Source organism: Mobula hypostoma, chromosome 16 (assembly GCF_963921235.1).
Source record: "Mobula hypostoma chromosome 16, sMobHyp1.1, whole genome shotgun sequence".
In the NCBI taxonomy this organism is placed as follows: Eukaryota; Metazoa; Chordata; class Chondrichthyes; order Myliobatiformes; family Myliobatidae; genus Mobula; species Mobula hypostoma.
The window spans coordinates 23970825-23993478 of NC_086112.1; the positions used below are offsets into that span (position 1 = coordinate 23970825).

The 22654-nt window shown below is 40.6% G+C and overlaps 1 pseudogene; it reads right to left on the reverse strand.

The window, feature by feature from the left end:
* LOC134357283 (band 4.1-like protein 4A) overlaps nucleotides 1-22654 on the reverse strand; it is a 141587-nt pseudogene that overhangs the window by 65219 nt on the left and 53714 nt on the right.

Sequence of the window (22654 nt, forward strand, 5' to 3'; positions counted from 1 at the left end):
AGTAAGTCCAGGACCAGTCTATTGGCTCAGGGTGTCTGACCCTCCACGGGAGGAGCTGCATGTTCGATGGCCACAGGCAGGAACGACCTCCCGTGCCGCCAGGTGTTGTATCACGGTGGAATGTGGCCAAAGTCTAACAGTAAAAAGTTCAATATCCAGTCTGCAAACACTTTCCTAGATCGTAATATACCCCGGATTACACCATCCGTTGTTAGCCAGATCAGTAAGCACCCCACTCCTTCACGCCGCTTACCGCACTCAGTGCACTTCCGGTCAGGTGGAACGGTATTACCCACTAAACTCCTCTTCTCCAAAAGTCTCTGTTGTCTCGACCTGATCCTCTTTCCTCGGCTTTGTGATCTCCCTCTGCATCCTCTGTGTGTTTTCCTCCGGATTTCAGCAGGGGTGTCCGCCGCTCTGTTCGCTAAGCCAACCGGAATTTGCTGGTCCGTGGAATACACAATGCGACCTTGCTTCTGTCCCACGTGTCGGGATGTAACCATTTCCAGCGCTAAAGAAAACCCAAATAAAACTCTTTCTACCAGCATATTAGAGAGGGTGCAGCTTCGACGTGTTACCGTGAGAAAAGAATACAAAAAATAACGTAATAATAAATAATTTAAAAAGTAAGAAGAAGAAAGTAAAAGAATAGATCGGAACGGCTGTACCAGGCTGCATGCATGACCGGCACCCAAACATCATGCCCAAACATCAGATAGTAGGGCGAATACCCAATAGCTTCATTGCATGTACCGTTGTAACAGTGAACCAGATGCCCAATATGTTGGCTCCATCTGGTCTTTTTGTTGATCTCTAAAGTCCCGAGCATGTCTAGCAAGGTCCGATTAAACCTCTCTGGCAGGGGATCACCCTGCAGATGATAGGGTGTGGTCCTCGATTTCTCAACTCCCAGCATGCCCAGTAACTCATACTGTCACAGAGAACTCCTTACTCAGTAGTTAACAGTACAAGAAACCATTTTATTTTAACACTACAGAGAAGCCATTTTGTAATAGGCAATTAACAGTTAACAGTCCATCTAATATTACTGAGAACCCTACACATAGATAGAGAGGACAGCCAGAGACTTTTTCCCCAAGGTGGAAATGGCTAATACAAGTATCAAGACTTTAGGGTGTTGGGAGGAAAGTGTAGTGGGGGGAGGGGGAGAAATGTCAGAGGGTTTTTTTAAAAACACAGTAGTAGATGCGTGGAACATGTTGCCAAGGGTTGTTGTTGAGGCAGATTACATGAGGGATATATAAGACATTCTTAAATAGGCACATGGATGACAGAAAAATAGAAGGCTATTTTGAGAGGGAAGGGTTAGACAGAGCTTGGAGTAGGTTTTCATAGCCAAAGGGTCTGCATTGTGCTGTCTCGTTCTATCCAGAAGCTGAGATCTTATGGGATGCTGGGTAAGTTGCATAATTGAATTCTATTTGGTTTGGTGAGAGGAAGCATTAAAACAATGGTTGAGGGTTGCCTCTCCAATTAGAAGCCTGGGACCAATGGGAATGGAGGTGGATCTTTTGTAACATACGTTAACAACAGGGATAAGATGATATGATAATTGATAGCATTGTTGACTGTGAGGAGGGTAGTCTTTGACCACAGAACAATAATGATCAGTTGGTAAAATGTGCAGAAAAATACCAGGAGGAATTTAATGCTGAAAGATGCATTCTGAGAGGACAAATAAGGCCAGAGTATACACTAAGAATAGAAGAATCTCAGCAGATGACTGATGACTTGTACCTAACCAGTGTTCCCTGAAGGCAGCAGCAGTGATCAATAAAATGGTCAAACTAAGGCATAATGGATATATAGTATGCTTTTATGAGCTGGAAATAGAATAAAGGAGCAGGGAGATTACAATACAGATATATGAAATATTAATTAGGCCATAGCCGGATACTGTGTGTAGGTATGGTTGCCACACTATCAGAAAAATATATTTACACTGGAGAGAATGCTTGGCATGGAATGATTCTGCTATCATAGAGACTGGAGAAACTAGGATTGCATTTCTTGGAATGGAGTAAGCTGGGGGAGGACATGCCTAATCTATGCAATGTAGATAGTGAGAATATTTTTCCTGAAGCAAAAGAATCTATAATGAGAGAACTTAGGTGTAAGGTAAAGGATAAGAATACCAGAAACAAGAAGGTGGACCAGGACACATAGGTCCCACAACACCAGGTTCAGGAACAGTTATTACCCCTCAATCATCAGGCTCCTGAACCATCATGGACTACTTCACTCACGCCAACACTGAACTGATTCCACAATCACTTTCAAGGACTCTGCAACTAATTCTCAATAATTATTGCTTCCTTTTTCTTTTTGTACTTGCACAATTTATTGTCATTTGTACAATGGTTGTTTGTCCGTCTTTAATTGTGTGTAGTTTTTCATCGATTGTATTTCTTTGTATTTACTGTGAATGCCTACAGGAAAATGAATCTCAGGGTTGTATATGGTGACATACAGTACATGTACTTTAATAATAAATTTACTTTGAACTTTGAAATAGCAGATGGAGTTTACTCTAAAGAAGCATGAGATGTTCAACTTCGATAGATCGAATACAGGAATGAAATGTACGGTGAATGGCAGGAGCTTTTAGGAGCATTGATGCACAAGGGGAAGTTGGGGTGCATCTTCAGGGCAGCAGGTAAAACGAGTATTGCATTATATGATACTGGGATATGAGGGCATCTCATAACCTCCCAATTTGTGACAACTATCAATAAGGACACACACAAAATGCTGGAGGAACGCAGCAGACCAGGCAGCATCAATGGAAAAATGCACCTGCCGAAGGGTCTCGGCCTGAAATATCAACTGTACTGTTTTTCCATAGATGGCCTGCTGAGTTCCTCCATCATTTTGTGTGTGTTGCTTGAATACATTTAGAATATTACTGAAATATTAAATACACAGTTACATATGTAACTGATATTCTTAAAGTTGTTAATTTGTATAGCTTTTTCACTTTTTGATGGGAAGCAACAGAGCATACATGAGGATTACTGAATGTTTAAAGAATTGTCTGCACTAGGTTGTATGACTTGACACACTGCTGTTGATGGAACAAAACAGCTTATGTTGAAGACAAAGCTCGAAGTACATTTATTACCAATTTATAGTATACCATATACAATCTTGAGATTCATCTCCTTACAGGCAGCCACAAAGAAACACAACAGAATCCACTAAAAAAAACCTACACAGCAAAGACTGTCAAACATCCCATGTGCAAAAAAAAAGAATGAATCATGCAAGCAATAAATAAGTAAATAAATAATACACAGTATATGAACCATGGAGTCCCCAGAAGTGAGTTCACAGCCACGGAGCCAGTTCAGCGCTAAAGCGAGTAAAGTCTCAGCTGAACACCAAACAGTACCTCTACCTGTCATTTGCTTTTTATAAGCAGAACTAAAGGCAGTACATTATATTTTAATAAAAGGAAATGTTATTTAAAAAATGCAGTAGCACACCAATAGTGAACTTAGATTTCATATCGCCTCATCCAGTTGGGATAAAAAATTATGATAAAATCCATGGTGAAATCTAAAGAAAATTAAATTCCATTTTTGAAAAGATACCTCATTATAGTAAACTATTAACACGGTGTCAGCGAAGGCATGCGAAATATGCTTACCCAGCTATGTTGTGCGGAGCTGGGGGGAGGGATCAGTGTTTATTCTGCACATTCTCAAATCCCAAGGTCAGTACGAAGAACAAACAAATAGTTCACGATCCAAGACTTAGGGTTATTTCAAATACCAACTGTAGAAAACTATAATCTTTAAATCCTGTGAATCTAATTAGTAACTTTCAGCATTCAATTAACACACATCAAAGTTGCTGGTGAACGCAGCAGGCCAAGCAGCATCTATAGGAAGAGGCGCAGTCGACGTTTCAGGCCGAGACCCTTCGTCAGGACTACGAGTCCTGACGAAGGGTCTCGGCCTGAAACGTCGACTGCGCCTCTTCCTATAGATGCTGCTTGGCCTGCTGCGTTCACCAGCAACTTTGATGTGTGTTGCTTGAATTTCCAGCATCTGCAGAATTCCTGTTGTTCAGCATTCAATTGTTTTCATTTGAAAGGAGGAAGCGTAAAGGGACAAGGAAACACAACTGCTGACTCTGTGGTTACAGCTATTTAACAATAACTTATTTATTAACTTAAAGACTAATGCTTATGAACAGAAAGTACAGTTAGGAACGTGGGGGGACGGGGGGTAGAAAGAAACACACTACCATGCTTAGGAGTCCCTAAAGCTAATTGCATTAAAATATTTTATTTCCCCTACTTATATTGGGGCACACCACCTCCCGAAAAAGACAAGCCTATTCAAAATGAGGTTAGTAAAACCAAAATATTGATAATAGAGAATCAGCACAAGACTCTTGTGCCCTAATACCTTACAAAAATAAAAGGATGTGTTCCAACAGCTTATCGAGAAGCTGAAACTTAAACTTACATTTCGCTCATTCTTTCCTGCAATCTCACAAACATGCACTTTGCAGATCAAACTTGCAAATGATCTTATTCCTACAATTCAGCATAGGGATTAGGGTTGCATCGCAGCATCAATTTTGCGCTAACATTTTTAATTGAATCAGCTCATCAGATTTTCACCCCATAAAATTTAAACATAAATTGTTTTACACCTTTGTTTTTCTTTAATAGCACTTGACAATATTTAAGTTTTGACCTGAAAATTAAAAGATTTCCAACTTGTTAACAAGTACAAACATGTTACCATAGATTATCTTGAGATACATTTTATTGCAGGCATTTACAGAAAACAAATACAATAGAATTTTACAAAAAATTCGATGGTAGCAAAGAGAAGAGGGCATGGCCTGGATGATAGGAATCTTTGATGATGATGGGAAAGGCTTTGCCTGTGATGGACTGTTGAAACATTCCTGATAATCTGCTATGTAACTGTGCTCATAAAGGAAGGTCAAGTACCCCTGATCCAAAATGATTTGGGATGGAAGTGTTTCGGATTTTGGAATATATAATGAGATTGCTTGGGATCGCCATCAATTCTGACTCTGAATTTATGTGCTACCAGTAAGCAGTTTTTGTCTTGCACTTGCTCATCACACACATGTACTGATGCAGTCATTCAGCATGTTAGATTTTCATCAGCTATCATCTTGGCAAACTCAATGAATTTCTCACAACACACACAAAATGCCGGTGGAACGCAGCAGGCCAGGCAGCATCTATAGGAAGAAGTACAGTCGACGTTTCGGGCCGAGACCCTTCTGGAGGACTATCTGAAAGAAGAGATATGAAAGTGGGAGGGGGAGGGGGAGATCCGAAATAATAGGAGAAGACGGGGGGGGGGGGAAGGGAAGAAGCCAACAGCTGGAAAGTTGATTGGCAAAAGGGATACAGAGCTGGAGAAGGGGGAGGATCATGAAATTTCTTGGCTGCTTCATGATCAGATGCTTTATCACCACAAATCTTTATACAAAAAAAATGTCATGTTGTGCCTTTTCTTAAATTTCTGCAACCAGCCTGATGAATATTCACAATTTCAACTCATCGTGATAGATCTTTGCTTGTTTCATGATCGGCATACTGGCATATGTTCACTCTGACGCTGACGAATCCACTCTTTGAATACACAAATATCTTCGTTTTTCACTTTATGCAGAGTTTTTTTTATTTTTCATTAACTTCTGTTCACAGATATGTGAAGTCACTTCTCAGAACTGTCTGTGGTGTGCAGCAACCTATGCATCGCCTGGGAGCCTTCCCAGCACCTTGTGGAATTTTCCATTTGTGAAATCATGTCAGCACTCAAAAAAGTTTCAGACTTCATAGGTTATCAGGTTTTGGAATTTTGGATAAGGGGTACTCAACCTGTATTTATGGTTCAGGCTCGACGTTCATATGAACTTAATTCATCCACTTAGGGAGATCTTATTTCTTCAGGGATTCTAGCTTTTTTTTTCACTTCAATTATGCGTTCCTGCATTTTTTCCCTGTGGTCTTACATTCATATTGTACCAATGTCCCCTTGACTCATGCCGTTAAAATAATGCATATTTACATGTTTCATCTCTTTTACAGATCTCAGTTATCTCTCAAATATTTCCCTTCCCTGTAATATTCCATTTGTCCTGCACCAGATTTTTGTCTGACAATATTAAAAGCCATTTGTTTTATTGTTTCATTCCATCAAGTTTGGTGTTTTGGAGTAACATCTGTCTAACAGGGTATTTTGGGTTTTCAGATATTGCTGAGTGAGAACATTCTATGGCAACTGTGCTTTTGTTTTTCTAGTGTTAGCTGGACCATTAATAAATGTAAAAATCAAAATGAGTGTCTGCTTTTTGTGACTTCCTTGGCATGCTGTTGTGCTTTGATTTAGCTGTTCTGAATCCAAACTAATTGGAATTCTTCCATTTTAATTTATTAAAGCTTTTTAATCAAAATAATCTTGATTTCACAAACCACGTTTCTCACTTTGTACAGCAAACTATTACTGAACTATCCATAATGCAAACTAAGATTATTTTTCCTATAATAAAGCTAATCAAAGTAGTTTGAGTTCTTCTTCTCAAAGAATCAAATTTATTTATAAACTAGGAATTCCTGATGCATTTGTATTTTATTTTATACATCCAAGGGAGTAAAAAATCTTTATGTTGTGAATCTGTCAGTGCACAAGCAATAAAGAGGGGAAAATATGGGAGGATATTGCACAAACGCCAGGGTTGTACACATTGTTTTGTATACAAGTACAGTCAGATACACAATCAGATCAATGTACAGTCAGATATGCAATCAGATTAATGTCTATCGATAAATCTGACAGGCTGGTGAAAGAAGCTGTCCCAGAGCCTGTTGGTCCTGACCCTAACACTGCGGTACTATTTGGCAGATGGTAGCAGCTGAAACAGTTTATGGTTGGGATGGCTGGAGTCCCTGATGATCTTCCAGCCCCTTTTTACACAACCTGCTGCTATAAATGTCCTGAGGAAAGTTCACATCCACAGACACACTGAGCTATGTTTGTGCAATGCAGTCACAATCAAAGAATAAACATTAGGATATAGCAGCCATTAATACAAATGAGAACAATTCTTTGTGAACTATTTCAAAGATAAACTACAATCAGTAATCTGTTTTGAAATTAAGAACACAGTTACATGGCAAGGCACCACCATCTGAAGACAGCTGGCTATTGGCTCACAGCTGAAGATTGCTTAAGAGAAATAATTGGTAAACTGACATGACCTCGAGACATCCTCATATGTATTGGCCAAATTAAGAAAACAAGGTAATGTTAATTGGCCTACATATCAAACCAAGCATCAGGAATCCTCAGATAAAGTATTTTGCAGAACTGTGACTGAGATCAAGGAAGGTTCCTCACTGTTATCTGTAACCTAACACATCAAAATATGACTGTAAGCATGTTTGCTCCATCAATCAATAATTGGGGGATATGTATATCCAGAGAATCAACCCCTACAACACAAATGTCAAGTGCCTGGGGTATGTATGTTCAGAAATTTTTTAAACTACAGGTTTTCCCTGCCATCCGAAGGTAGAGCGTTCCTATGAAATGGTTTGTAAGCTGGAATGTCATAAAGTGAAGAAGCAATTACCATTTGTTTATATGGGAAAAATTTGTGAGCGTTCGCAGACCGAAAAAATAACCTACCAAATCATACCAAACAACACATAAAACCTAAAATAACAGTAACATATAGTAAAAGCAGGACTGATATGATAAATACACAGCCTATATAAAGTAGAAATACTTTTCTACAATCATTGCCACACAGTTCTCGGTAGCGAAAAGCTTGCGGAAGCGCTCTCGGCAGAAACACTCTCTCCAGTAACCTTTAAGCTATGAAGCTGCCAAATCATACCAAATAACACATAAAAATACACAGCCAATATAAAGTAGAAATAATGTGTGTACAGTGTAGTATCCCTTACCGGAATTAGGAAGACAGCACCGAGCACACTGATGATGGTGTGTTAGGCTGAGTCGTCGGAGGTTGGGGTGGTGCACTGGTCCCCACCCTCCAGGCCGCCGACCGATACCGATCCGTGAAGAATGCAGTGGTCCAGCGGTGGCTGGAACGCACCCAGCACATCTTTAAGAAAAAAGCCGAAATAAACAAGTTAATTAATTAGGTGCCGCCTGGCACGTAAGTGTCGGCCCAGATCAGAGGCGACGCAATCGGCAATCGCCTCTGATCTGGGCCGACATTTACATGGTGGGCGGCACCTAATTAATCAGCTTGGTTATTTTGGCTTTTTTCTTAAAGATGTGCTGGATGCGTCCCGGCTACCGCTGCATTCTCCGCGGCAATGTATCGGTCCGCGGCCTGAGGATTGGGGTGGTGGGACACTGGGGTGTCATCTTATCGTCGTCTGTTTCCATGAGAGCAGGCAGGTCACTTTCTTCTATGTCTGCCTGCCTCGATGTCGAAGGTCGAGGTTTGACGTCTGCTGTGGCTGATTGGAAGGCTTGAAAAACGACAGTATGCTTGACTGCTAGCCTCGCGCATTTTTCTATCATCTCATGCAGTTGCTTCACGTTCCGTTCCTGGACGACTTCACTTTTGGTCCACTCGCTACTGCATTCGGTTTCGATTGTTATCATTTCCTCTTCCAACTGCATCAGCTCTTCATCTATCCGTTCTTGGTCATGGAATGCCAAAACCTCTTCAACATCATCTTCCTCAACTTCCACAAGCCAAACTCACTTTGTCCTCACTTCGTTCACCACGATCGAAACGCTTAATTATGTCTAGCTTTACGCTAAGTGTAACATCCTCATGAGCTCTTTTAGGTTTTTCCGCTGCCTTAGAACTCATCTTGCTAACGGATGCTCAAAATAAATCGACATAAAGCACAGATGCTCACAGGCACGTGTTTAAGCAATGCCGGCTAGAATGCAGTTCCGGGGGAGGAGCTTGGCTGCTAGGGGCGCACGCTGCCTTTTTTCCTAAAAGTGAAAACACTTTCTGTTAGTGAAAACAGGTACTAATGTATGTCTTTCGCAACAGTGAGGTTTCGTAAAGCGAATGTTCGAAAAGCAGGGGACACCTGTATTAGTATCTCAATGTAAGCATTTTGGCTGTTCACAGGCCACCAAAAAATGCTCTGGTAAACTTGAATTCTGGCTAGATTGTGAATTCCCTCCAAAAGTTCCAGAATTTCACCTGCTCCTAATCCATCAGTTATTGAGGAATGGAATACCCACCTATGTTACCTGAATTTTCAATTCATGGAATTGTACATTAAATAAGGAAACAATGTCTATTTTACCACGTTGAAAGAATTATCAAGTGGTTCCTTTTTCAGGTTTCACAGTTCTTGTAGGATATATCCAATTGTAAGTTACTACGAATTTTTTTCACATGCTGCTGAGACAGATTATTTTTTGATTATAGCAACTCATTTTCTTTTATAGATAACATCTTGTTTGTCTTCCTTGTAACCTTAATTTTCTAGTCTGTGATCATCTCATTTCTTTATCTACTCTGTGGGGAAAACCATTCATAACTTGTGGAAAGAACATCAAAGTTAAATGTTTCAGGTGGAAGAAACTCAGTCTTTTTATGTTTCTCTTTCTGTACATGCTGCTTTTCTTATGGAATGCTTCCAGTATGTTGTTTTTATACCAGTATTTCCTGCATTGTTGTGATATTACTATGAAATGGAAATGTAATTTAAAATTCTTAAATTCACTAAACCTTAGTGAAATGAATAAACATTTTAACACTGATATATATTAATTATTAAGCAAAGATTGAAGGTTATGAAAAAAAACTGAGGAATCTGAAGAAAGTCAGTACAGCAGTGCAAAATGTATGAAATAAAGTCATACTGGTGCAAAGTTTTAGTCAGTAGCTTGATATAATAAAAGTAATAGTTAAAAAATAATTATGCTTTACAATTCTAGAATTTGTTTTTGTGGATGCTGCTTGGTGAGAGGAAACAACATTGAAAGGTAGATAACAACAGGAATTCTGCAGATGCTGGAAATTCAAGCAACACACATAAAAGTTGCTGGTGAACGCAGCAGGCCAGGCAGCATCTATAGGAAGAGGTGCAGTCGACGTTTCAGGCCGAGACCCTTCGTCAGGACTAACTGAAGGAAGAGTGAGTAAGGGATTTGAAAGTTGGAGGGGGAGGGGGAGGGGGAGATCCAAAATGATAGGAGAAGACAGGAGGGGGAGGGATGGAGCCAAGAGCTGGACAGGTGATAGGCAAAAGGGATACGAGAGGATCATGGGACAGGAGGTCCGGGAAGAAAGACAAGGAGGTGGGGGGGGAACCCAGAGAATGGGCAAGGGGTATATTCAGAGGGACAGAGGGAGAAAAAGGAGAGTGAGAGAAAGAATGTGTGCATAAAAATAAGTAACAGATGGGGTACGAGGGGAAGGTGGGGTATTAGCGGAAGCTAGAGAAGTCGATGTTCATGCCATCAGGTTGGAGGCTACCCAGACGGAATATAAGGTGTTGTTCCTCCAACCTGAGTGTGGCTTCATCTTTACAGTAGAGGAGGCCATTGATAGACATGTCAGAATGGGAATGGGATGTGGAATTAAAATGTGTGGCCACTGGGAGATCCTGCTTTCTCTGGCAGACAGAGCGTAGATGTTCAGCAAAGCGGCCTCCCAGTCTGCGTCGGGTCTCGCCAATATATAAAAGGCCACATCGGGAGCACCGGACGCAGTATATCACCCCAGCCGACTCACAGGTGAAGTGTTGTCCGGACGCAGTATATCACCCCAGCCGACTCAGACACTTCACCTGTCAGTGTACATCAACAACCCCAATCTAGCCTTACAAAAAGCATGGGAGAGACTTCCGGACTGCTATGCGGCCCCTGAAATTATCGAGAAGGCGCTATTTCAATGGCTGGACAATTTTCGTAGGGTGTCAGCCAAGGACCACACTAAATTACAAGAACTCAGAGACTTACTCATGGAGATTCAAGGTGCTAAAGAAGTCGGCTATTTAACTGGCCTGTCGTATCTGGATACTTCATGTGGAGTTGGACCAATTGTGGACAAGCTTCCATTTGGGCTGCAGGAAAGATGGGTGTCAATTGGTTCAGAGTACAAGGAAGAGAATGGTGGCCGATTCCCTCCCTTTGAGTATTTTAGTAGGTTTGTGTGCAAGGAGGCGAAGAGGCGAAACTACCCTAGCTTCATGAATCAAGGCAGCACCACAACTCACACCAACCCAGTCAAACCCATCTTGAACAATTTTGTCATCAATAAACCCGTCTGTGCATAAAATCGAAGTCTCCACAATCAATGATGACCCTAGCAAGAATTGTCCATTGCACAACAAACCCCACCCCCTCAAAAATGCAGAATGTTTCGGAAAAAACCCTTTGACAAAAGAAAGGCCCTTCAAAGGAAAAAAGAATATGTTTTAAGTGCTGTTCCTCTACCTCCCACCTCGCCACCTCACTAAAGAGTGTACGTTCCCCATGAAGTGCTCGGAATGTAACAGCGCTAATCACGATGGAGCCGTGCATCCTGGCCCGTCACAGCAAACTGCCAAGGCTCCTCCGCTCCCACAAGAGGATGGCGGGAGGGAGATCATCACTCTAATACTATTGTCATCTCGAGTTGCACAGAAGTTTGTAGTCCAGGTCAGTCGAGCCGTTCGTGCTCAAAGATCTGCCTCACTAAGGTATACTCTAAGAGAGCCAAAGACAAGGCCATTAAAGCCCATGTAATTCTGGACGACCAGAGCAACCGCTCACTAGTGAGACCAGAGTTCTTCCAGTTGTTCAGCGTAAAGGGTAATCCATTCCATACAACCTCAGAACTTGCTCTGGGATCGCAGAAACCTATGGCAGGAAGGCAGAAGGCTTCCAGCTCGAGTTGCTGGATGTCAAAGTCGACCTCAGTCTCCCTCCACTCTTAGAGTGCAATGAGATCTTGAATAACCGATCTGAGATTATGACACCAAGCGCAGTGCTACACCAGCCCCATCTCCACACACATCCCAGAACTGGGTCCGGAAGCAGAAATACTCCTGCTACTCGGAAGAGACGTTCTTAGGGTGCACAAAGTCAGGCAGCAGGTCAATGGACCACACAACGCCCCCTTCGCCCAACGTCTGGATCTGGGCTGGGTGGTGATAGGAGAGGTGTGCCCTGGCAACATACACAAACCAACAGTTAACACGCTCAAGACTAATGTGCTAGAGAGTGGCCGCCGTTCAATTTCTCAGCCCTGCAGAAGTGTTACGTGTATCAAGGAGGCACAACAAAGGCACGAGCATAGTAAAGTAACTGAGAAGTAACTGAGTCGATCTTCGCTCAAACTAAGCACGATAATAAACTTGCTCCATCGGTGGAAATGCCATCTTCTCAAAAATAATGGACACCATGGTTTTTAGAGATGAAGCAAACAACTGGGTCGCCTCACTACCATTCAGAGTACCATGCCAGCGCTTACCAAACAGCAAAGAGCAGGCAGTCAACCGGTTCACATCTTTACAACGAACCCTGAAAAGGAAACCTGAGACCAGTTACAGAGGCCGTTCTACTTCTACCTAAAGACTGATCTAGAGACTAAAGTTCTATACCATGTTTATAGTGACCTTACAAAGGTCAGGCGGGGAGTTTGTTGCCCTTAAGACATTTATTTGACTTTGTTGGGTCTACGTTTTAAATGATTTGTTTGTAACTATTTTCTAGTCAAAGATAATTAAGTTACAGTATAACAAAGGTAAATTCATTGTCAATGGTATATCACGGCATGTGATGACGTTACCTCCGGTTTCGCCGCGTCTTGGTTGGAGAAGGTGTGAAGGCGGGTGCCATGCGTGCAGAATGATCGTGAAGAGCTCCGTTTCCACCCACAAAGAAACATTATAGAAACAACACCGTAAGTCCATAAGAATGTATTTGAAGTAAAAATATTAACGCGGTTTCTGTTAAGGAAGCGGCGGTTGGGGCGGCGCACGTGCCGGCTTTTCAATTTCAAACGCGGGGTGGGCTCGAGCCCGATGGCGGTTTGACGCGACCCCCTCGAGCGCGGTACTCGGGGCGGCTGGAGACGAGAGAGCGAGTGGTCACCAGAATGAAACAGACGCTGTATATGTTTGTATTTTTTATCAACAGTTTTCGCCATACGATGTTAATGTGGAAGAGTGAACAGTAACTGGTTAACCTTACTAGGTAGGACTCTGTCTTCATTGGCTCCGGTTTAAATTGGTGTTTAGTCAGAGTTTCAACACTGCACGAGAACAGCACAACACAAACAAAAGTAGTCAACCATTCCCTGCCGTTTTCCCGAACCCCGGTAAAGCGAAAATGAATGTTACAAACAGAATCAGATTAAGAAAGAATCTTACAGAATAAACTAACCCAACTGCAAATGTTACTGTATCAGAGTAAATCAGCAGGTGCCATGAGTACTGTATTAGGGTTACGTAACTTACTTTTATTCCTTGTTGTTGAGTGGTTAGGGTAAGCTTGGTCTCATCCAAAAGTAATACTTCGCAATAGAATTCTTCTTGTGTCGTGCAGAAGCAACCCATTGCTGCATTGAAACTAGGATAAACGGGGACGAAACTTGATATAAAGTCCACTGAATGTCCGTGATTTTAAAACATCGAGTTGAAAGTCCAGTTAAGCAAGCATTGATGAGGATATCATTGCACTGTGCCGCTTCTTCATATCTGAACAAGAGAAAACGTACCAATTGGTAACATGAACACCAGGTGCAGGATATCTTTATTACACACACACACCCCGCAAGTATGACAGAGATTTCATGAATATTACAGGGATCAAAATCAAATCACGATCTTCTCCCGATTCTTACAACATAGATAATTTCACATAAATTGTTCAATGATCTAAATTTACGACCGAGTCACGGTCCGCAGACGCCGCTCTTCACAATAGCAAAGGAGTAAATGTAATGTTTGCTCCTAAAGAAACAAGCACAATTCAATTCACAGCAACCACAAATGCCAATTGTTAACACATTATTTAACATCGCTGATCATTTTTGTAAATTACATTCTGGGAGATTAACCGTCGCTGTCCCCAAGACACCAGATGGTGAACCGCAGGGAATGTCTCTAGCCGGCTTCTGCCAACTTGTATTCTGCTGGACCTCACCTTCCACTTCTCTCAATGGGAAGGCGGCTTCAAACACGAGCCGGGAGTGTTGACGCCGAGGCGACCTACATCCCGCGCCGGTCCCGAAGCTCAGTCGGCGGCCGAACAACGTCTCCCCGGCGCTTCCTCCCACTTTTCACATGCTTCGAGAGCCTCAGTTCCTTTCCCAGGCGGTGGACTATCAGTCCCTGCTCTCCTGCGCCTACACTATGTCTCCGCTTGACCCCAGCGCGGCTCCAGTAACCGGGGAGACGCCGCCACCCTTCACCTTTCACCCGCAGCCACGGAGCGCGAGCCCGGCACCAGCGCGCGCGCACCCTCCGCACTACTTGGCAGCTTGGAGCTTGCAGTCTTTGTTAGACAAAGGCTACTGCTTATCACCAGTAATCAATTACCCCTAGGTTGTTTATGCATACAAAAGATACTGTTGGCAGATATGACAGCAAACTTTACAAACGTTACAACTGCACGACAACCTTTCGCAAGGGAAAGATGATCGTGCTTCAGACCCGTAAACATTTCTTTCAGTCTTCACGGTTCTCTCACTAAACAATAATCAAATTCTGCTTGATGTGAAACGGCATTTTTTTAAATATTTAAACTTTGCCACCATTATACTTTTCAATCCAGAAAAAAATTTGCACAACTCAGCCAACTGCGTCAAAAACATTAACAGCCAAAGAACAACTCTGATTGTAAGCCATGGTCATTCAAAACACAATTCTCGGGCTTTGTGATGAACTTGCCAACTATTACGAATATTGTGAGGGATACGAATTGACAATAAACTGGACTGGTCAAAGAACACTGAGGCAGGATACGAATTGACAATAAACTGGATTGGTCAAAGAATACTGAGGCTGTCTACAAGAAGGGTCAGAGCTGTCTCTATTTCCTGAGGAGACTGAGGTCCTTTATCATCTGCCGGATGATGCTGAGGATGTTCTACGAGTCTGTGGTGGCCAGTGCGAGCATGTTTGCTGTTGTGTGCTGGGGCAGCAGGCTGAGGGTAGCAGACACCAACAGAATCAACAAACTCATTCGTAAGGCCAGTGATGTTTCGGGGATGGAACTGGACTCTCTGACGGTGGTGTCTGAAAAGAGAATGCTGTCCAAGTTGCATGCCATCTTGGTCAATGTCTCCCATCCACTACATAATGTACTGGTTGGGCACAGGAGTACATTCAGCCAGAGACTCATTCCACCAAGATGCAACACAGAGCATCATAGGAAGTCATTCCTGCCTGTGGCCATCAAACTTTACAACTCCTCCCTTGGAGGGTCAGACACCCTGAGCCAATAGGCTGGTCCTGGACATATTTCCTGGCATAATTTACATATTACTATTTAATTATTTATGGTTTTATTACAATTTAATTATTTATGGTGCAACTGTAACAAAAACCAATTTCCCCTGGGATCAATAAAGTATGACTATGACTATTCGATGCCCAGATTTCCTTCATTAATATTAATGAGAATCAAACATTTGAAGGGGAAAATCTAGTCGTTGGAAACAAAACAAAAATGAAGAAGCGCTTATTGCAGGTAGGAACTGAAATGTTTACTTAGCAGCAATAGTGTTCAGCTGATAATAAGCTAACCTGAGAACAGTGCCCTCAAAAAGCTCTGATGGATGTCAAGGTATTAGAGAACGAAATCACGTGGGACATGTGTAAAGTATTTGCTGCTGGAGAGGTGGAGACAACATTGTATTTGTAAACAGTTTGTTTAAACTGATGGCAATCACATCCTGTTACATGACAGTTTCACGATTCAAAAGCAAAAGACGGTTCATGTGAGTATTCGTGTTAAAATCAGACAGGTTAAATAAGGTTTGCTGAAGAACGACCTACAGTGCCACCACAAGCTAAGTTATGTTGGAGGATGAGAACCGGGTCCAGAATAACAATCCAATAGCAACGTTTTGGATGGATTTGTGGAAGGAGGGGAAAAAAGAGACTGAATAAGAGAGTTTCATAACTGAAGACAAAAGAATATGAGTGAAAGTTTCAAAGGCATATGGGCAATATTACTGAAGTAGAATTTAGAACAATACAGAGTAGGGAAGATGTCCTATGGCCCGAGGCCATGCTGATGATGATTCCAATCCACACTAATTCCAACCACCTGCACAGGGTTTATATTCCTCCAGCCCCTGCCTGTTCATGTGACTATTTAAAAATCACTGTCATATCTGCCTCCCTTGACAGCACACTTCAGTCACCTACTATTCTTTATGTTAAAAAAAAACTTGCCTCATCTGTGACATTTCTTCTCCATTCCCAGCCCTCTCACCCTGCCCGACACTAAGAAAAGTGCTAGTTGTTTACATTGTTACATACCTCATGGATATCTTGTGATTGTCTTATGAGGATGATGTAATGGTTTTGCAGAGGTCACATGATGTTATTTTCCCACCAATGTGAGGTCACATGATGACCTGTTCTCACCAGGTATATAAGTGTAGACCCCTGGTGACGCAGTTAGTTTTCAGTTGGATCGTTAGTCAGATACTTCGCTAGGTTGCGTATTAATCTCATGATGCAGTATAGTTTTAAAACTGAGTTTTACTTTCTATTGTAAGGTACAGAAGTGTTGGGCTGGCAGTTTCACCAATAGCTGCCAGATTTGTTGATGTACCTTTTCAGTAATATTGGAGAATGAAGACGGGAACATGAAGGAGTCATCTGGTAGTTTTGGAGAGGATCAACCATTATTGAATTTGTTCAAGTAAGAGTGATCTGCATGAGATAACCTCTGCTAAAAGAAGCAGAAAAGGTTGTGCAGTATTTAGTCTATTCTACAGAGAAAAAGGTCAGTGCCTTTAAACCATTTTATTTCAGTCATCGTGAATCCTGTAGTCAAGGCAGGTTCCAGCAGGGATCGGCAGTAATGTCGTGTCTTCGAGGAATCCTTTACTTCAGGAAAGTCTCTCCTAATTGACTGTATAAATCTCTTGAACTTGCAAATTTACCATTCTAAGAACTGTGTTCCAATTTACCACTTTAATACTGTGTTTGCATTTACCGCTTTAAGAACTGGTACTGAGTTTAACGGTTTGTTAAATGGCCGCATAGTAGTTTACTTCTGGTTAAGGTTTTCGTTTGTTTATTTTTTTTAATATTGAGCAGAGTTTAATAAATGTTCGTTTGTTTATAAAACCTGACTCATTTATATATTCATTGTTGCCAGTCAAGTGACAACATTTCCACCCTGGGAAAAAGAATCACTACCTCCCATCACTTTGTCCACTTCTCAGCCACTGACACTCCAGATAAAACAGTCCAAGACTGTCCAGCCTCTGCTTATAGTTAATGCAGGTCCAATCCAAGCAACGTACTGGTGAACCTTTTCTGCAATTCTCATCTTCCCCATCCTCCCTGTGGAGTGGCAACACCTCAAATAGCCTGATTCATCCAAAAGCAGTGGTGAACAAATTCATAGTGAGGGTATCAAGGTTGTGACTAAACGGTGATGGCTTTCATCTTCCCTGTGTTTACAGTATATGAAAGGAATTTTAGCTCATCTGAAGGAGATTGAAAGTACTGAAGAGTGCGATAATTGGTTCCACTGCCGTATACTGTACTACATGTAGAATCTGATACCATGAATTCAGATCAAATTGCTACAGGATAGTAAGTAGTTGAGAAAAAGAAAAGGGCTGAGAATAGATGCTTTACAATAGGAAAAGAAATCTTAGTTGCAGTTTATCATATTAAACCCTCCTTTCATTGTCATACTATTTGCCAACCCATATAAGCCACAAGTTTTCATCCAAGTTCATTGCAAACTTTAAGAATGACTCCTAGCATATGAACTAAATTTTGGTGTCAGAAGCTATCTGTCACTTGTATTTTCATTAATTATTCATTCATTTATTTCATCCATGCTTTACTTTGGCTTACCGTAAGACATAGGAACAGAATTAGGCCATTTAGCCCATTGAGTCTGCTTCACCACATGATTGTGGCTGATTTATTATCCCTCTCAACCCCACCTGGGACCATCTGTTGCAAGCCATTCAAGACATTTATTTCTGTGAAATTGGATTTAGCTAAGTTTTTCTTTCAATTTATCTAGAATGCTAGATTATCTTTGTGCTTTTGGCTCAGCTGAAAGGCCATGCTTGAAATACTGAATTACTTTATTCTGTCCTCAGATACTGAAAGAATTTCAGCATTTTCTGTTCCTTTATTTTCAAGCTTTTTTAAAATCAATGTTAAGATTCGTTTCAATATAGCCAGTAAAAATCTATTTTTAATCTACTGCTATACTGCATGTACAAAATAAAGCACGTAACAAGAAGACAAGTATAATACGACTTTATTACAGTTCAGGTAGCTGACTGAGCACTCATCTTTAAATCATGTAGCACAATGGTGGGTTTTATCCCAATATTTGCTTTAAATAAGAAAACTTATCGTCAGATTACTTTGTGACATCCACCACTGGAATAAGATTTAAAAAAGTGTTTCTATTTATTCAGTTCCTTTCAAGTCATGAAAAAAACCTCAAATATTTCACCCTTTATTGAAAAGATCTCAAATGTACTCACTGTTATTTTTAGAACATGGTAGCCAAATCCAATGTAGCAAAATCCCAATGGCAAATGTGATTATTTCACCACTTACCTCTTTAAGAAGGGAAATTGCTAGCCAGAATAGTGGAAATATTCCTACTATTCTCGAATTATGCCCTGGGATCTTTTATGTATGTCTGAATGGATAGGCAGGCCTTCTGTTTAACATCCTAGCTGATAAATGGCATCTCCAACAAATCACTGCTCTCTTAGCAATATACTTGAGTGTCCATCCAGTTTATGTGCTTAAACCTCTGAGTGGAGCTTGACCCCTGACTTTCTGACTCAGTGTAAAAGTAAAAAAACCTCCCTGGAAATAGGTTGTAAATTGATTTTTTTCACATGGATTAAAGTGGATCTCAAACCTACCATTATACTTAAAAGGCAGAAATGTCACTTTGTTGTTTTATTATATTTTTACCCTTCAGTATATTAGCCATGTTGTCATGTTTAGTGTTTCAGCATGTTTTATCACCAATCTGCCTCCAGAGCAGTTTGGTGATAATTAGATTTCATATGTTTCTATTTCAGAGTTAAAACAAATGCTGAAATGTCATTAATTATATTAGGAGATATTTTCAGATTTTATATACCTGAACACTCAAAAATCCTTGTCAATTGATTTTATTTTTAATTGAGTGTACAGTATTGGTTTTAACCTTCTTCCTAATCTGTGTCTGTCTTTCAATGTAAGAATTGGGAAATTGCCAAATTTATCATGGATTAATTTCACTAAAGATGGAATCTTCACCTGCCTTGCTTCGATATGTGCCACTATTCAAAACATTGATTGTGTACTTTGTCGCATACGTTCAGGGATCAACACTGTTGTCTGTAGTGCATTCAAGTGTCCTCTGAAGAAGCATTTGTTTTGGAGTTGGCTTCTGTCAGACTAAGTACAGCATACTGTGTGCTAACAGAAAAGTCATTTTAATGTGATATCATCAAAATAATTGGAAGTTACTTTAATCTTTTGCCTTTTCATAAATTTCATTTACAGTTCAGTTCTGCATACCATCCTGCTAAAATATCATCATTTGTCCAAAACAGAAAAGGGGGCAGAAAGGAAAGAGGCAATTTATGCTTGGAGATTCAAATCAATTCATTTCACAGCTGCCTCTCCACATCCATCAATAAAAGAGAAATTCAGTTCCCAATGGACAATTTAATTGTAGATCATCAATAAATTCTGTCCAATTGGTAATTTGCAGCTGCGGTTTGAATGAAGTATTGATGAGTGGCATTCATCCAAATAAAAGTGTGATCCAGTTTCATGAACAGATTTAAACTGCATGATCTTTTGAGCACTTAATGTGCTCGAAAACGTGGGAAGTTTTACTTTCTGTTCACTGGATGAAAAAATCTTTAAACATTCATTAATAATGAATGTGTAATAGAAATTGCTTGCAACAAAATTCCATGTTAGAGTTTTATTACACAGTACTTTAGTTTTACATTGACCTTTGAGACAGAATTCAATTCAGCCTCTGGACCTCTCTGACCTTCCCACTGGCAACAACCCAAGCATCGTTTCTCTGTGAGCGACATATTTTGTTAAATGGCCTGGTGTCCATGGCAAGCCTTTAAGAAGTTGCATTTTACTTGTAAATGTCCCTGATCCCTAGGCACAAAATTCTGACAAGGCTGCAGCCTTAACAATCACACTGCATCATTTTGACCTGTCAAGCTGAGAGCTCTGCTTTAATGGCTCAAATGCTTTTCAAGGTGGTTATTACAACACAAACCCTAGCAACCATCTAAAAACATTTCTCTCCCTCAATACACAGATGATATCAATGACTTTACTTAGTAACAAACCTTTCTAAAGGTGGAACCACTGCGATAAATCACAAGTTCATAATTTTAACATTCCAATGTTTAAATTATATGCAGATGCACATTGAAACTTTGAATTAACTTGATGTCTGGATTTTAACAATAGTCATTTAAAGACCTATTCATATGCATATGAAAAGGTTATATAATATAAATTCCAAATTTGATTTTTAAAAATCTGAAAATATAGCTTATAATGGTGCGTCATTCACATTTTTATCTGTAGCAAATATGCTTAGAATTGAAAAACATCTAGAGTTACTAACGTTCAACAATGAAAAGTATCAGATATTGAAAACAGACACATAGACAATCAGACAGACAGACCTATTCAGCATTCTTGGCTATTACTGTGGCATAAGTTTGTTCACTTAAAACAGTGCCTTTTGAATGATACACACCTGCTTCTACTGCCACTGTACTGTCAATGACGTTGAATCTGATAAGCGGAGACCCTATTCCATACTCATTCCCAGCTGACAATTCCTCATCTATATATTTTGGCTATCCAGCTGAGGAGGGCATTGCCAACTCGTCCACAAAGGTGTTCGAGTAAATAGTTTCAGTCACTGAAGAGCACACAGGAGTGGGTCCTTTGGTGTGTTACTTCTTCCCAACCATTTTCCTGATCTTGGTAGTCTTAGAGATAGAGGTTGTACCTCTGAGTCATTGGGACTCAGACTGTTATTTTAAGTAATTTATAATTCCCTGCAAAAAGGAAAGTTACTTTAAGATCCAACTAGCAAACAAAAAGTTTGAAATAAAAATGATCAGCCGACAGAACAACTTAAAGTGCTGGGTTATTGATTCATACAAACCTGGAGTGACATGCTCAGCTATTAATTGGAAAGTCACTATAGCCCATAATTTCCACAGATCAGGACTGGCGAGTGTTCCTATTTGCATGTGTATACATGCAAAATGAGCAGTTCTGTGGGGCTCTTCTTCTTCTTCTTCTTCTTCTATTTCTATTTCCGGCTGTTTAGACACATCTAGGCATATTACAGCCCTCCGCAGGATGTATAATTAATTATAGAACTTCAAGGAACTCAAATTCTTGAATACAACCTAGTCTCACGTATAAACTGAATAATAGACTCTTCAATCAGATGTTGATTATCCTGATGGCTAAACAAAGATTTAATAGGTAACCAAAATAAATTTAAGCCAGATAGCCTCTTGAACAACATGCTTCTTCCAAATTTGTATCGATTACAGCTCAGCAAAACATACTGGCCTGTCTCTGGACTACCACAGTCACATAATCCAGTAGGATGTTTTCCTATTATTTTTAAATAATAGTTTAGCCCACAATGCCCCAACCTAAGTCTTGTAAATTTCACCATATCTCTACGACTTAAAAGGTAACAGTCTGAGACCTTTTTAACTAGTGGGTGACTAGAAAAATAATGCCTGCCCCTTAATTCATTTTTCCAATCTTCTTGCCACTTCTTCTCAATACCTTTTTGTAATCCTACTTCTCAATTCTGCTCTGCCTAGGGGAACTCTAATTTCTACTTGCGTGCTCTGCAAGGAAGACTTTGCAATGCCATCCACAATTTCATTTCCCTCCACCCCAGCATGCCCAGGTATCCATGAAAATCTAACTGCACAACCTATCTTCCCTACTCTAAACAACACTAAGAGAATCTCAATAACAATGTCAGGATGAGCTTTTGATTTACTCCCTTTCATAGACTCTAAGGCAGCAGCAGAATCCGAACAGATGATAACCCTACGTGGTCAAGAGTCTTCTATCCACCATAAGGCCCAGAGGATTGCTAATAATTCTGCTGCAAAGACAGAAGCACCATCTGAAACCGGTGACCAATCTTAACTCCAAGTTGTGACACATACATCCCAAATCCTGCGCTACTGCTCTCTGGGTCCACAGAGCCATCAGTAAAAATCTTCAGATAAAATCCCCATTTATTATTTAAATTTTCATTTGTGATCAACGCTGATGAAATTGCACTGCTTCCTTTAAACTGAAAAAGGAGGAATAGGTCTACTTCTGGTTCTGACAAGAGCCAAAAAGGGACGGGTGGCAAGCAAATTTGGTCAACTATGT